We start from the raw sequence: 16,698 nt of genomic DNA, 5'->3' as shown, positions 1-16,698 counted from the left end.
TCACCAACTGCCGGAGTTAATCAAACTCATTTCCATTGAGTTGGTGATGCCATCCAGCCATCTCATCCTCTGTCATCCCCTTCTCCTCCTGTCCTCAATCTTTCCCAGCATCAGGGTCTCTTCAAATGAGACAGTTCTTTGCATGAGGTGGCCAAAGTAGTGGAGTTTCAGCTTCAGCATCAGTCCTTCCAATGAACACCCAGGACTGATCTCCTTTAGAATGGACTGGTAGGATCTCCTTGCAGTCCAAGGGACTCTCAAGAGTCTTCTCTAACACCACAGTTCAAAAGCATCAATTCTTTGGTGGTCAGCTTTCTTTATAGTCCAACTCTCACATCCATACATGACCACTGGAAAAACCATAGCCTTGACTAGGCGGACCTTTGTTGGCAAAGTAATGTCTCTGCTTTTTAATATGCTATCTAGGTTGGTCATAACTTTCCTTCCAAGGAGTAAGTGTCTTTTAATTTCATGGCTGCAATCATCATCTGCAGTGATCTTGGCCCCCCAAAATAAAGTCAGCCACTGTTTCCCCATCTATTTCCCATGAAGTGATGGGACCAAATGCCATGATTTTAGTTTTCTGCATGTCGAGCTTTAAGCCAACTTTTTCACTCTCCTCTTTCACTTTCATCAGGAGGCTCTTTAGTTCTTCTTCGCTGTCTGCCATAAGGGTGGTGTCATCTGCATATCTGAGGTTATTGATATTTCTCCTGGCAATCTTGATTCCAGCATTTTTTGAGCATTATTTTACTAGCGAGTGAGATGAGTGCCATTGTGCAGTAGTTTGAGCATTCTCTGGCATTGTCTTTCTTTGGGATTGGAATGAAAACTAACATTTTCCAATCCTGTGGACATTGCTGAGTTTTCCAAATTTGCTGGCATATTGAATGCAGCACTTTCACAGCATCATCTTTTAGGATATGAAATAGCTCAACTGGAATTTTGTCACCTCCACGAGCTTTGTTAGTAGTGATGCTTCCTAAGGTCCACCTGACTTCACATTCCAGGATGTCTGGCTCTAGGTGAGTGATCACACCATCGTGATTATCTGGGTAATAAACCATAATGGAAAAGAATATAGGAAAGAATATATATATATATACACACACATATATATACACATATATATATATATATAATTGAATCACTGTACTATACACCAGAAACTATTAACAGCTCAACACTGTAAATCAAGTATACTTTAATAAATAAAGAAAATAAAAGGGGTGGGGAGGAGGCAGGGGGTCTTCATCCTCACAGCTTCAGTAAAAGCAATTGCTCTGCCCTTAATTTCAGGGTATCTTGGGCTGTGTTAGAGCTAGTTGACTGAACACTGCCTACAGCTTTTTAAATTCTTAGATCTGTAGATTTTTTGTTCCATAATGGGAAAACCAAAGAAAACCACTAAGTGGAAAATTAATTTTCTGGAATATAGCAACAGTGACTCTCAAAGCCAGATAAAATGAAGCTTTCAGTTTCAGTTCAGAGCATCTTAATTCTTCATAGGTTCTTAAACTCTCCATAATGGCCAATGAAGAAAAGTGATTTCTATGAGAGTCTAGAGACCCCATGTGATTGATCTAGATATACTTTTTCTTAAAAAGTTATTTAGCATTTTCTGTATCTTTCTCTTTTATCACTTTCATTTTGTCAGTTGTCTTTGCTTCACTTTCCTATCCTGAGTCTCTTCAGACCCCAGCTATGAATACCTTTGCTTAACTCATGGCTATAGTATTAACAGAATTTTGAGAGATCATGACTTTAGTTTTCAAGCTTCTGGCTCTTCTCTAAGAAGGATATCATGTAATGACTTCTTCTCCCTACTTTCACTGTATCCCTGTACTGAAAAAAAATTTTTTTTTTAATTTGGTTGTGTGTGTGCTAAGTCACTTCAGCCATGTTCAACTCTTTGTGACACCATGGACTGGTAGCCTGCCAGGCTCCTCTGTCCATAGAATTCTCCAGGCAAGAATACTGGAGTGGGTTGCCATGGCCTTTTCCAGGATGTCTTCCTGACCCAGAGATTGAACCCATGTTTCTTAAGTCTCCTGCATTTGTAGGCGGATTCTTTACCACCTGTGCCACCAAGGAAGCCCCTTTAATTTGGCAGATGGATAATTAATTTCTATTATGTAATCGTTTTTTCTCCTTTCTTTCACTATATATCTGTATTGAGAAAACTAGCCAATCTGATCACATGGACCACAGTCTTGTCTAACTCAGTGAAACTAAGTCACGCTGTGTGGGGCCACCCAAGACGGTCAGGTCATGGTGCAGAGGTCTGACAGAATGTGGTCCACTGGAGAAGGGAATGACAATCCACTTCAGTATTCTTGCCTTGAGAACCCCATGAACAGTATGAAAAGCCAAAATGATAGGCTACTGAAAGAGGAACTCCCCAGGTCGGTAGGTGCCCAGTATGCCACTGAAGATCAGTAGAGAAATAACTCCAGAAAGAATGAAGGGATGGAGCCAGAGCAAAAACGATACCCAGTTGTGGATGTGACTGGTGATAGAAGCAAGGTCCGATGCTGTAAAGAGCAATATTGCATAGGAGCTTGGATTGCCAAAGAAAGGCAATCCCAAAGAATGCTCAAACTACTGCACAATTGCACTCATCTCACACGCTAGAAAACTAATGCTCAAAATTCTGCAAGCCAGGCTTCAGCAATACGTGAACCGTGAACTTCCAGATGTTCAAGCTGGTTTTAGAAAAGGCAGAGGAACCAGAGATCAAATTGCCAATATCTGCTGGATCATCGAAAAAGCAAAAGAATTCCAGAAAAACATCTATTTCTGTGTTATTGACTATGCCAAAGCCTTTGACTGTGTGGATCACAATAAACTGTGGAAAATTCTGAAAGAGATGGGCATTTCAGACCACCTGACCTGCCTCCTGAGAAACCTGTATGCAGGTCAGGAAGCAACAGTTAGAACTGGACATGGAACAACTGACTGGTTCCAAATCAGAAAAGGAGTACATCAAGGATGTATATTGTCACCCTGCTTATTTAACTTATATGCAGTGTACATCATGAGAAACGCTGGGCTGGATAAAGCACAAGCTGGAATCAAGATTGCCAGGAGAAATATCAATAACCTCAGATATGCAGCTGACACCACCCTTATGGCAGAAAGTGAAGAGGAACTAAAAAGCCTCCTGATGAAAGTGAAAGAGGAGAGTGAAAAAGTTGGCTTAAAGTTCAACATTCAGAAAACTAAGATCATGGCATCAGGTCCCATCACTTTATGGGAAATAGATGGGGAAACAGTGGAAACAGTGTCAGACTTTATTTTTGGGGGGCTCCAAAATCACTGCAGATGATGATTGCAGCCATGAAATTAAAAGACGCTTGCTCCTTGGAAGGAAAGTTATGACCAACCTAGACAGCATATTAAAAAGCAGAGACATTACTTTGCCAACAAAGGTCCATCTAGTCAAGGCTATGGCTTTTCCAGTGGTCATGTATGGATGTGAGAGTTGGACTGTGAAGAAAGCTGAGCATGGAAGAATTGATGCTTTTGAACTGTGGTGTTGGAGAAGACTCTTGAGAGTCCCTTGGACTGCAAGGAGATCCAACCAGTCCATCCTAAAGGAGATCAGTCCCGGGTATTCATTGGAAGGACTGATTATGAAGCTGAAACTCCAGTACTTTGGCCACGTCATGCGAAGAGTTGACTCACTGGAAAAGACCCTGATGGTGGGAGGGATTGGGGGCAGGAGGAGAAGGGGACGACAGAGGATGAGATGGCTGGGTGGCATCACCGACTCGATGGACATGAGTTTGAGTAAACTCCGGGAGTTGGTGATGGACAACTGGCCTGGCGTGCTGCAGTTCATGGGGTCGCAAAGAGTCGGACAAGACTGAGCGACTGAACTGAACTAAACTGAACTGTATTGAGAAAAAAATTTTTTTTAATTTGGTGGAGTTGGATAATTACCTATGCCATCTATTTGTGCAAACTTACAATTTTTGTTTAGTAAAACAGTTTGTAGAAACATTCATATTTGTGTAAAAGTTCATAGCTCTGCAACAAAGTTTATTTAACCATGAATGATTACTGGTGACATAGGAAGTTTGGAGAAAAGAAACTAGAACTTGATGAGAATGAAATAGTTATCACAGCAAGTGTATAATCCATTCACTTGGTGAGTTGGATTGAGAAGGTGTGTCTGTGTCACTCTTACAGAGAAAGAGGGCAGGTGATCTGGACTAGGCAAACAAACACACAGTATTTGTTAGCTGGGAAACCTTATCTCTGAAATCCTTATCTCAGGATATATGTAATTGTCTAAGCTTGTTTATAGTAAACAGACCTACTGATTTATGGATTTGTTGTTGTTGTTCAGTTGCCCAGTCATGTCCAACTCTTTGGGACCCCATGGACTGCAGCATGTCAGGCCTCCCTGTCCCTCAGCATCTCCTGAAGTTTGCCCAAGTTCATGTCCATTGCATCGGTGATGCCATCCAGCCATCTCATCTTCTGACACCTTGTTCTCCTTCTGCCCTCAATCTTTCCTTAGCATCAGGGACTTTTCCAATGAGTCAGCTGTTTGCATCAGATGACCAAAAAACTGGAGCTTCAGCTTCAGCATCAGTCCTTTCAGTGAGTATTCAGGGTTGATTTCCCTTAAGATTGATTGCTCTGATCTCTTTGATGTCCAAGGAACTCTCAGGAATCTTCTCCAGCACCACAGTTTAAAGGTATCAGTTCTTCGGTACTCTGCCCTCTTCATGTCCAGTTCTCAGAACCGTACATGACCACTGCGAAGACCGTAGCCTTGACTGTATGGACCTCTGTTGGCAGAATGTCTCTGCTTTTCAACACAGTCTAAGTTTGTCATAGCTTTCCTGCCAAGAAGCAGTCATCTTCTGATTTCAGGATGCAGGCTAAAATCCTCAGGGATTTTAGAGCCCAAAAAGAGGAAATCTGTCACTACTTCCTCCCCCACCCCTACTTGCCATGAAATAATGGGGCCAGATACCAAGATCTTAGATTTTTTAATATTAAGTTTTAAGCTGGCTCTTTCACTCCCCTCCTTCACCCTCATCAAGAGGCTTTTTATTTCCTCTTCACTTTCTGCCATTAGAATGGCATCATCCACTTCTGAGGTGGTTAATATTTCTCCCACCTATCTTAATTCCAGCTTGTAACTCATCCAGCCTGGCATTTCTCATGATGTGCTCAGCATACAGATTAAACAAGAAGGTAACAGCGGACAGCCCTGTCATACTCCTTTCTCAATCCTGAACCAATCAGTTTTTCCATACAGGGTTCCAATGGTTGCTTCTTGACCTGCATACTGGTTTCTCAGGAGATGATAAGATGGTCTGGTATTCTCACCTCTTTAAGAACTTCCCACAGTTCATTATGACCCACACAGTCATTGGAGCAGTCAATGAAACAGAGGTAGATGTTTTTTCTGGAATTCCCTAGCCTTCTTTATAGTTCAGCGAATGTTGGCAATTTGATCTCTCGTTCCTCTTCCTTTTTTTTTTTTTCCTCTTCCTTTTTTAAATCCAGCTTGGACATCTGCAAGTTCTTGGTTTGCATAATGCCTGAAGCCTAACATTTATGCATGGCTCTCTGCAGGTGTGGCTTCCAGGTGGCATTAGTGATAAAGAACCCCCCTGCCTGTGCAGGAGATGTAAAAGACACAGGTTTGATCCCTGGGTCTGGAAGATCTCCTGAAGGAGGGCACTAATGGTAAAGAACCAACCTGCCAAAGCAGGAGACATAAGAGACTCAGATTCAGTCCCTGGGTTGGGAAGATCCCTTGGAGAAGGAAAGGGTAACCCCCTCCACTATTGTTGCCTGGAGAATCCCATGGACAGAGGAACCTGGCACACCACAGTCTATAGGGTTCCACAGAGTCAGACACAACTGAAGTGACTTAGCATACCTGCATACACTCTGCAATTGTGATGTAAAGCTGTAGCTATCTGTTTTCATCTGCTATGTATAAGCCTCTTCCCTTCTTGGGTTCTTTAAATTCAGTAAAAAATGATATTGTGGAAGATTTCTAATTTGTGTGTATTTGATTTAACAATTGGATTGTGTTAACTCAGCTTCATTATATATAACGAATAATACTGGCTTCAGAAAAGATAGGTCTGTGAATCCTGATCTTTAGATTTGTGCTACTTTTACAACCCCAAATGTTTCTGGTATTTACAGATTTGTTCTACGTTCTCATTACTATTAAAAGACAGACTTGTTCAAATCACCTGCCACAGTAGTTGACATATATCCATCACAACTATATGGCACATTTCTGAAATTCTAGGACTCTGACATATACTCTGTATCCAACATTCCTACTACACACCAGTATGTAGTAGTTGCTCAATAAGTATTTGTAGAAAGAATGAATATTTTAGGTGATAAAACAAGATGGTGAGTGGCAAATTTTTTTAAATAAAAAATTTGACGATACATGATATTTTAAGCATAATTAAATTCAATGTAAATCAACTTTATGGGAGAAACTGCTAAATATGCACTGTGGGTGGGGTTCAGAACAGGCCTCCATGTGCCACTTTGGTATGCGAATTATTTTAGGCTAAAGGCAGCAGAGACACTGTGGGTTGAAGAGAAACTACTACCCATCCCTAAATTATCTAATGAATTTAAATTGGGGATTTTTCCCAGAAAAGGAGTTATTAGCAGGGATAAAAAAAAAAATCTAAATGGCCCCATTTAGATGGTAGAGCAAACATCTGATTAAACACCTAATTACCAAACATATACTCTTCTTACCATCTTGTGAATGACCCTCCTCTCCTTGGAAGCCCCAGGGCCCAATCTCATTTCTTAGCTCAGGATGGCATATATACTTCATTTTACCTTTCTGTCTTTGAGCCACTTATGCTTGTGGCTTATTTATGTGGTGTTACTTAGGAAGGGATAGATGGGTCCCAGGCTGAGCAGAAGGAGAGAGGAGAAGCTGAGCCCTGCCCAGACAAAAGATAAAAGACCACATATTCCTCATTCTCAAAGTCCAGGAGACCTTACAGACTACACAAGTGCAAGAAGGCTCCTTGAAGGTCTAAAAGGGAGGGGGCGTCACCTCATAGTAAGTGATGCAACTACCCGTAGATCTCTTTGCTAGAATCCAACTTGTCTAAGAGATGTATAGGCACATATGGGAGGACTCTGAGATATACCAAATATGGACTCAGAACCAGGCAAAGCAACTTAATTGGTCAAAGGAAGTCAGAAGAAATGCCCCGTAAAAGCAATTCAAACTAACACAGGTATGACTCTCTCTCTGAGCCTGCCTGTCTGTCCATCCACACTTACTGTTTTTCCTCCTAATAAATACATGTATAACTACTTTTCATCTCTATGCACAGGCTCATTTCTATACAGGAGATGGGCCAAGGCCATGTCACTGGCCACTGCTCCCTGGTGGCCTAGTGGCTATGATTCAGAGCTCTCGCTGATGCAGCCTGACCTCAGTCTCTGGCTGGGAACCAAAGTCTTGCTTCAAGCCGCTGCAGGCCAAGACCATCCAAGATCATTCCCATACATACAAAACTATTTGATTTTCTTTTGTTAATCTAGCTTATGTCATTTTAATTACTCAACTAGCCAAAAGGACTAGGAAGAAAGGAGGAGAAAGGAAAATTTCCCCCTTCCTGACAGCACCAAAATCTGCTTTCCCTTTCTTTGGTAGGAAATGAAGTTATAGTGAGCCAAGGGCCCACCAGCTGAAGACTATACTTCCCAGCCCAGCATTCCTAAAATGTCCTTATATGACCATGTTCTTGCCAATGGAACAGGAGCAGGAGTGACCCACACTAGTTCTGAGTACAGGCCTTGGAACACTACAATACACAAATTTATTTGCCTTCTTGTAAGCTAAATATGGATGTACCTGAAGCCCAGTAAAAGGTAGCAAGATTTGACACCCTCAAATATGACTCTGGCATAAGATTTATCTTGAGCCAGTTATTTTTAAGTAACTGCAGATACACAAAAATCTCAAAAAACTGGTAGAAGTTACCCTTTTATAAGAGAAATATTTATAAGGTAAATCTCCATTTATAAGGGTGTCTCCCTATCTGTACCTGGAAGAGGAGGATGAACTAAGTCTCTAGAAACTTATTAATGGAGAAAACATGGACTTAAATCTGCATAACAGGCATACCCTTGTTTACTATTCTTTGCAAGACAAAAGACATGTGTATGATTTATTTCTTTAGTCTCCTTTTAAAGTTACTTAAAGTATCATATTTTAGACATTTTTCCACATTTAACTGTAATTAACAATCAAATATCAAAGAGATATAAAGTTTTAAAATCTGCTCATGAAATTTAAGATACTTTCATCTTTTAAAATGACATTATATTTCTATTAGTGAATTTAAAAGTACTTGATAGATTTTAAAATCCCCAAAGAGTTTAAAAAGGGTAATTTTTACTGTATGAGATTTTTCTCCTACATTGTCTACTTTTTTTTAACATTTGAATGTCTTCTCTTTCATATATATGAATTCTGTTGCTTTTGCTTTTGAAAGTTCACTGCATTATCATTTCAATGGAAATTTTTCTCTTTAGAGAGTGTTCACCTTTACATGTGAATATTTTTGGTGAAACCTTGGAATAATTCAGTTTCTCTTTCCAAGTTCTCCACACTACAATTGCACTTAAGTTGTTTCTAAAATGTAACACAGACTTCATCATTTCAAAGATGGTTGCTATCGGAAACAGATATGTTTAAAATGTCCTTAGGTTTTAGCTTCAAACAAAAAAATAGCTTTTGGTCAAATAAAAAAGTATTTCCTGGTCAAATATCATTATTATAAATCTTCATAGGATTATATATCACACCTTGAAGCACTAGTCAAAAATACAATTTTACCTTTCATTTCTTTGATTGTCTTTTTCCTTCCTCTAATTTTGTTCATAAAGACAGTGTACCTGTTTTTATTATTTCTCTAGTTTCAGTTTATAGCACTAGACCTGGCACTTTATAAGTGTAGAGTAAATATTCAAAAATTAAAGAGGCACAGAAAATTAATTAAGGATATATTTTTTATTCATTCCTGATATAAATAATTGATGCTATACTTTTCTCACACCCAGAACCTCCTTTTCCTTTCTTTTTATTTATTTTAAAATATGTAAACCATAGTTAAACAGAATAGAAACAATTACCACTATAATGTGAATAAATTTTTTGTATAACTGAGTAACATTATATGTCTTCTAAAAAACAGCATAATGTGTTATCATAGATTTAACTGGGACTCCCCATGTTGTGTCTCTAGTGGTAAAGAACCCCCCTGCCAGTGCAGGAGACAAGAGACAGGAGTTTGATCCCTGGGTCAGGAAGATCCCCTGGAGGAGGGCGTGGCAACCCCACCCAAAATTCTTGCTTTAAGAATCCCACTGCGGACAGAGGAGGCTGGTGGGCTGCAGTCCAAAGGGTCACAAAGAGTTAGACAGGACTGGAGAGACTTAGCATGCACACACACGTCATAGTTAGAACGTTAACTGGAGTGTTAACTAGATTTACAGGGCCTATAAGGACCTGAGATTTGCACAGCTGTTTTTCCTTTAAATGATTTTTTTTGTTTTGTTTTTCTATTGGAGGTCACCAAACTTGCCTAGGTGATGTTTAAGTATTTATCATATTTCAACTATATTCCCAGGTAAAGCAATTTAAACTTAAATTTAGCTCAACGTTAGAAATAAACAGATCATTAAAAAAGAAGTCTTCTTCATGTGACAAAGGCAAAAATAATTGCCCTTCATAAAAAAGCCTTCTTTTTTTCTCAAACTTGAAACTACTGTAACTTTTGTTTTCACAGTGTTGATATGTTCAGTTTTTTTCTAACTTAAAATGGCTTTCTTTTCTTTTTCACCTATAAAAGGGACCATTTAATTTTTTAGAATGAATTTCCATATATAGGAAACTTTCCATATATAGGAAAAGTTGTCAATATATGGCATTAACATATGCTTTGGAACTAGAAGGCTCCCAGTGTGCCTTATAACCTCAATAATACTAGAAAAACCTGCACTCACAGGAAAATACAATAGGGTCCTAAACAGAGTATATTATAGTTATTCAGTCTGTAACACAGAATAATAATCACTTATGTGATTTGTGAGAGAGCAAAGCTTTGCATCCTCTTAAACCATTTCCTTTCTTCCTCCACCAATTTCTCTTCTGGAGTCAATTAGTACTTTTGCTTGACAAGGGATTAATGAGGGAAATTTCTAAGAGTCTTCTGCAGGACTGGCCGCTAGCATTGTAGTCTGCTTTTTTATTAACTTATTTTTAAAAATTAATGGTGTGTTCACCATGCAGTCAGATGTAGGATTTCGATCAGCTGAGTATTACTGAAAATGAAGAGCTTTGTTAAAGCAAAGGTCCGGACAGTAAGCCCAATTTTATCTTTATTGTACTTATAATTTCCTGTATATTCTTACTTTTCTTTTAGAATAATCATGTTAACTGTCTTATAAAATACATTACAGAGGCATTATTAAATCCATTACAAAAAGTTCAAACTTACAGAAAAAAATCTCAAATTTTACCATCCAGAAATAATGATTGAGTTAACATTAACTAATTATAATTTCATATTATTTGTGTGCATTATAATGAAAGAAGACTAGACAGATTATAGCTTTATAAAAATGACATAATGGGATATGTGCTATTTAACAATAAAAATTCATTAATTTTAATTTTAATTGAATTTAACAGAAAAAATAAAATTGGTAAGCTAAAGAAATTGCTAAGCTTGTCTTTCATCACAGAAATTATTTCCTAAAAGATTTCTTTTGAATTGAAAAGATTATTAGAGACACTGTTTGTGTTATCATATTGTCAAGTTTTATGTCATTTTTACACTTTTGAAATGTAAATTGCTCTCTAGTTTCAGTTGTGTGGTCATGTACATTTGGTGCTATATTTTCTGAATTCTTTCATGTTTGGTAGTGCCTGTATTCTAGAATAACAACTTAGCTGGGTCTAAATTTCTAGGTTACATTTTATTTGTAAAATAAAATGAGAAATTTGTAAACATTGTTATTCTTTTTTTGGCATTGCACATTGTTTGGAGTATTTCTGAGGCTAGCTTAATTTTTTAGTCATTTAAATAACACATTTTTTCTTTTTTTTGCCTACCTCAGTGTCTCAGGAAATATTTCTTGTCTTGAAAACTTAGTATAATTAAGACTTTTAAAAAAAGATTACTACTAATTTAGCCTATATTAATATTTGCCTGTAATATGCTGTGCCTTACTACTTGCAGATTCAGGTTTTCCTTTATTTACTGAAACAAAATTTTATTATGTATGTAAATATTCTGTATGAGATCAATACTTAAGGTTAAATAACTTTTGTTGAACAATCATTGTCTGTTCCTTAGCTGATCTCCTTTCCCCTGCCCCACCCAAGTCAATAATCTTTTCTTTGATTGCATTTACCTTTCTGCCATCTTCTTCTGTTTTGTTTTTTTCTGACATTAATCTCAGTTTTATGTCACTTTAGCTGACTTGTGTCATTCAGGTAATCGGTCCAGCCATCTGATGCTCCTTCATCTGTGAGGCAGCACAGGCCTGCCCTGCGGTGTCCCCTGTGGCCCACGTGTTCTGTGTTCACTGACTCACTTGTGTGCTTGTCAAGACTAAGTTGCACTTTTTCCCAAACATGTTTTACATATTGTGGAAGTTATGATTACATTATTTGATTAAGCATTTTTAAAAATTCAGTTAACATGTAGAAGCAAGGGAGATGTTTCTGTAAAACATAATTTTATGCTTTTGCAAAATTTGATGAAGGTAAATTCCTGAAAAAAATATTGCTATGAAATCTGACATGACTCGCATCAATATAATGTAAACAACTTAGTAGATTCCTTGAAGGATTCTGCCCTCAGTTTGTTTCACAGTTGTTTTGAAGTTTTTGTTTCTCAATGGAAATTAATAATGATGAAAAAATTGAAGAGGAACTAATCTGCAGATCTCTACTGGGAAAAAAAGAATCTTTATCCATATAGCAAATATAAGCAAATAAACATACATTTTTATGTTTGAAAGTAAAATATTTAAATGTTTGTAGATGATAATTGGGCTTCCCTTATAGCTCAGTTGGTAAAGAATCCACCTGCAATGCAGGAGACCCCAGTTCCATTCCTGGGTCCAAAAGATCCACTGGAGAAGGGACAGGCTACCCACTCCAGTATTCTTGGGTGTCCCTTGTGACTCAGCTAGTAAAGAATCTGCCTGCAATGCTGGAGACCTGGTTCAACCCCTGGGTTGGGAAGTTCCCCTGGAGAAAGGAAAGACTACCCAATCCAGCATTCAGGCTTGGAGAATTCCACGGACTATATAGTCCATTGGGTTGCAAACAGTTGGACGTGACTGAGTGGCTTTCACTTTCACTTTTCAGATGATAAATTATTTCTGTACTCCTGGAAACATGAAATTAAACTTATGTGTTCTTAATGAATTTTTTCTTTAGCTCAGTATTACATTTGGGAGATTTCTTTATGTTGTTGGATGTAGTTGGAGTTTTCATTGTTTTATAGAATTCCATTGACTCACTGTTTAACTTCTTGTTCCCTCTCAAGTTTGTTTTCTCTAATCCTATCAGTTTCTTTAAGTCACAGTCCATTGGTGCTAGTGTGATCATGGCCATTTTTCCTCCTTATTTGCTTTTCTGGAGAATATCAAAGGGAGATATCAAAATGGAAATCTCTAGTTGTTTATTTTGCTTTTGAGAGGAACACGCACATTTGATGATGGCTTTTCTCAACATTTGGGATGGCTTTTCCCAGAGTGAAACCTCCTACTCTCTTATCTGCCTTCCTTCCCTCCTCCCGCCCCACCCAAACAATGGAGATTAGGAAAAAGCATGGAGATTGTATTAATAAGGATTCTGAGGCTTTTGCTTACCCTTTTTTTTCTCCTAGTGAAGACTTTGGATTGGTGTGATGGGAACAATGTTGTAGACTGAGTTAATCAGAATCAAAGTCTGTGTCATGAACTCTGTCTTGTTTGCTGTTTTGTTGCTGGTACTGCCTTATGTTTGTTGAGTCCCTTCTTTTTAAATGAATATTAAACTTTGTTAAATTTTGAGAGGAGTTTCTCAATCCAGTTTTATTTTGCCATCCTCAGTAGGATATTTTCCCTTAAGTATTTCCTGTTATCTGACATCCCTGATTATCTTTGTTGCTCTATATTTCTAAAGTCTATATCCATTATTTAAATGATGAAAACTTTAATATTAAATTGTCAGAGTGTTGCTGTGAATCTTTTTAGCCATAACTCATTATCTTCTCTTATAAGCCATTATCATATATAATCTTTTAATTAAGAAAATATCTTTAAAAATTCCAAGGAACAGTTTTGAGTTTATGTTTTAATCTTCATTTGGGATCCATGTCCATATAAATGTTTTATAATAGAACTCATTATAATAATGATCTGTTGCTTGCTATGGGCCTGGGAATATATTTTGAAGTTTATATGCCTCATTTTATTTAACTCCCTTGTAAACTCCAAGAGACAGGCCCTAACATAAAGATTGGGAAACTGAAGTTTAGAGAGAAGAGAAAAATTAGTGTCACAGGGTCATACATGTCTTTAAATCTGGGTTTGGCCACTTAGACTGAACTCCTAGTGACTGTGCTATATACTTCTTTCAGCTTTCATTTCAGTGGTCATCCAACTTTTTAAATACATTAAACCTTTCAAAACCCTGAGCAAACAGCAAATAAGTTTGATTCTTAAAGAAGTCAAGTAGTAAGATGGGAGTGTTTTAGGGTTAAGAAATTTCATCATTACTTTGGATTTTTCTCATGGGATGTTGAGTAGTAAATGGCCCAGATCTTGCCGGCCTTGGTACATATTCAGTAGGTAGCTATGATGTTGAGTCACTTTCCTTGGCTGGAAAGGCCACATTGTTAATCTGATCTTGGTTTTACACTGTTTCCTTGTCTAGCAGAGACTGTGTAAGAGTCCTCTAAGGTTTTTCTTCTGCTGTGTGTCCTCTTTATTTCTGCTTCAATTATCTGACTCTGCTATTCCGTCAATTTTTCATCTCTTAGACAATTCACTGTGTAGACCAAGGCAGATATTTTCTCTCTCAGCAAAGTTCCTTGGAGATGGCAATGGCACCCCACTCCAGTACTCTTGCCTGGAAAATCCCATGGATGGAGGAGCCTGGTGGGCTGCAGTCCATGGGGTCACTACGAGTTGGACACGACTGAGCAACTTCACTTTCACTTTTCACTCTCATGCATTGGAGGAGGAGATGGCAACCCACTCCAGTATTCTTGCCTGGGGAATCCCAGGGACGGGGGAGCCTGGTGGGCTGCCGTCTATGGGGTCGCACAGAGTCAGACACGACTGAAGCAACTTAGCAGCAGCAGCAGCAAAGTTCCTTCTCTTTCTACTTCTAGAGTAGTGACCCTCAGACTGGCTTTTTCTTGTGCCATACTTATTTTGCTAAAATCTGTATAAAGTAACAAATATGCCCTAACAGTTTTTCCTACTACTTTGCATATTTTTATTGCATTTTTGGTACCTGCATCTTAAAGTACAGGAAACAGTTGAGTCCAGTGTTTCATGGTTGCATAGTATGAGTCTCCAGTGTCCTTGACTGGATGATAAGATGCCTACCTAATGCTGCCCTACATATAGTATTTACCCAGTTCCACATTTTAGGTCCATTATTAGGTAGCCCTATACTTATTTATTTTGTTTTTATTGTTGTTGTTGTTCTTACTGAGTGACATGTGGGATCTTAGTTAACTGACCAGGGATCAAAACTGCATCCCTTGCTCTGGAAGCGCGGAGTCTAAACCACAGGAGAAGATCCCCTGGAAGAGGACATGGCAACCCACTCTAGTATTCTTGCCTGGAGGATCCCGATGGACAGAGGAGTCTGGCAGGCTATAGTCCATGGGGTCACAAAGAGTTGGACATGACTAAAGCAACTTAGCATATACACTCTGTCTGTTGGCTACTCCTGGGAAGATTTCAAACTTTTGCTCTGAAAAGTGTATAAGTTCCAGGCTTCAAAAATCCATTCTGAGAACCATCTTTGTATGTACCAGATCTTCCCTTAAATTCCTTGCATCTGTCATAATTTCCTGTTTGAAAGATTTTGTTCTGAAGTTTTTAACAGTACTACATGTAACTCTCAGTATAATTGTCTTCTCATAAAATACCAAATTGGAGAGATATTGTGATATCATCTGCCATAGTCTGTTCAGTTCATAGTAATTTTAAGGTGTTGTCACCTATAAACTCTAGTACTTTTAACCTATACAATCCAACATTTTCTTTCAGATATTAAAGTCTTCAAATATTTTGAAGTTTTGTTAATGATAAACTGTCAGTGAGGCATCATTCATACTTAGAAGGTTTCTACAAATGGAACTTTATGTATTCCCAGTACTATGGTCTCTTCTTGTCTACAAAACAGTACTGTACAGCTATCTAATTTAAGAGATTTATTGAAAGGTCTTTGAAAGAGCTTCCTTTCTCAGGTTATATATGTATATACTTAAGTACGTATCTGTGTGCATGCGTCCCTTCTGATGTGGGTTATGGTTTGCTGCTAAAGAAGAGCTTGCTAATTTCTAATCATCTTTTAAAAAAAATAATAAATGGTTTTCTTTAAAACAATCAGTTTGGAAAAATTTTGAGCCTAAAATACAGCAAAATGCTAAAGGATTATAAACACACTGCTGCTGCTGCTGCTGCTAAGTCACTTCAGTCGTGTCCGACTCTGTGAGACCCCATAGACGGCAGCCCACCAGGCTCCCCCATCCCTGGAATTCTCAAGGCAAGAACACTGGAGTGGGTTGCCATTTCCTTCTTCAATAAACACACTAGTTTATAATAAATAGCATAATATGCACTAACATACTCAATATATACCTAACATGCTGTGGATAATATATACTCTCATTTAATAGGGTATCTGACCCATATAGGTTAATGATTATGGAGCTAAAATCCTTGGCACATGAGCCACAAATCAAAACAATTCACTTAGCTAGACCTAGAAACCGGCAAAGGTCACAGTAATCTCATGGTATCAATTCAATTCCTCCAGAAAAGCACAAAGCTAAATAATTGGGAAACATGATTCTAATGTCAATTAGTCCTTTTTTCTGCCAAATAGAATCATCTCCAATCTTAAATTCTAACCAGTTTAAAACGTACTGTCCAAAATTTATTTCTAAGAAGCTACAAATCCTTTTGATGGATGGCCATGCAAAAGAAACAGTTTGTCCTGATTTATGCCATTTCACATCCACAGGAAACCCTTTCCTGATTTTCTGTTATCCTTGAACTATTCCAACAGAAATAACAATTTATACATTGAAAAGACAATTCCTGCTTCTTTCAATTCTTTTTTTCTTCTTTCATGAATTTTAGCTATCTCAACTCTTTTGAAAAATATTGAAATATGAATAGATGGAAAGGTGACCAGATGCTGAGAATAGGTGTATAACAGGGTAGATGGGTACATACATACATAACACACACACACACATACATATATATATATACATACGCAAGTGACCCAGAACTATTTATTGAAAAATCTGTCCTTGTTTATCTGTCAGGCTACTTATATCATATATCAAGGATCCATAGCCGTGGGGTTTTCGGCGGCTCTCTATGACACTCCATTGGTCTATTTCTCTACCT

This window comes from Cervus elaphus, chromosome 8 (assembly GCF_910594005.1).
Source record: "Cervus elaphus chromosome 8, mCerEla1.1, whole genome shotgun sequence".
NCBI classification, from domain to species: domain Eukaryota; kingdom Metazoa; phylum Chordata; class Mammalia; order Artiodactyla; family Cervidae; genus Cervus; species Cervus elaphus.
Note: the sequence above shows the minus strand (reverse complement) of the source record.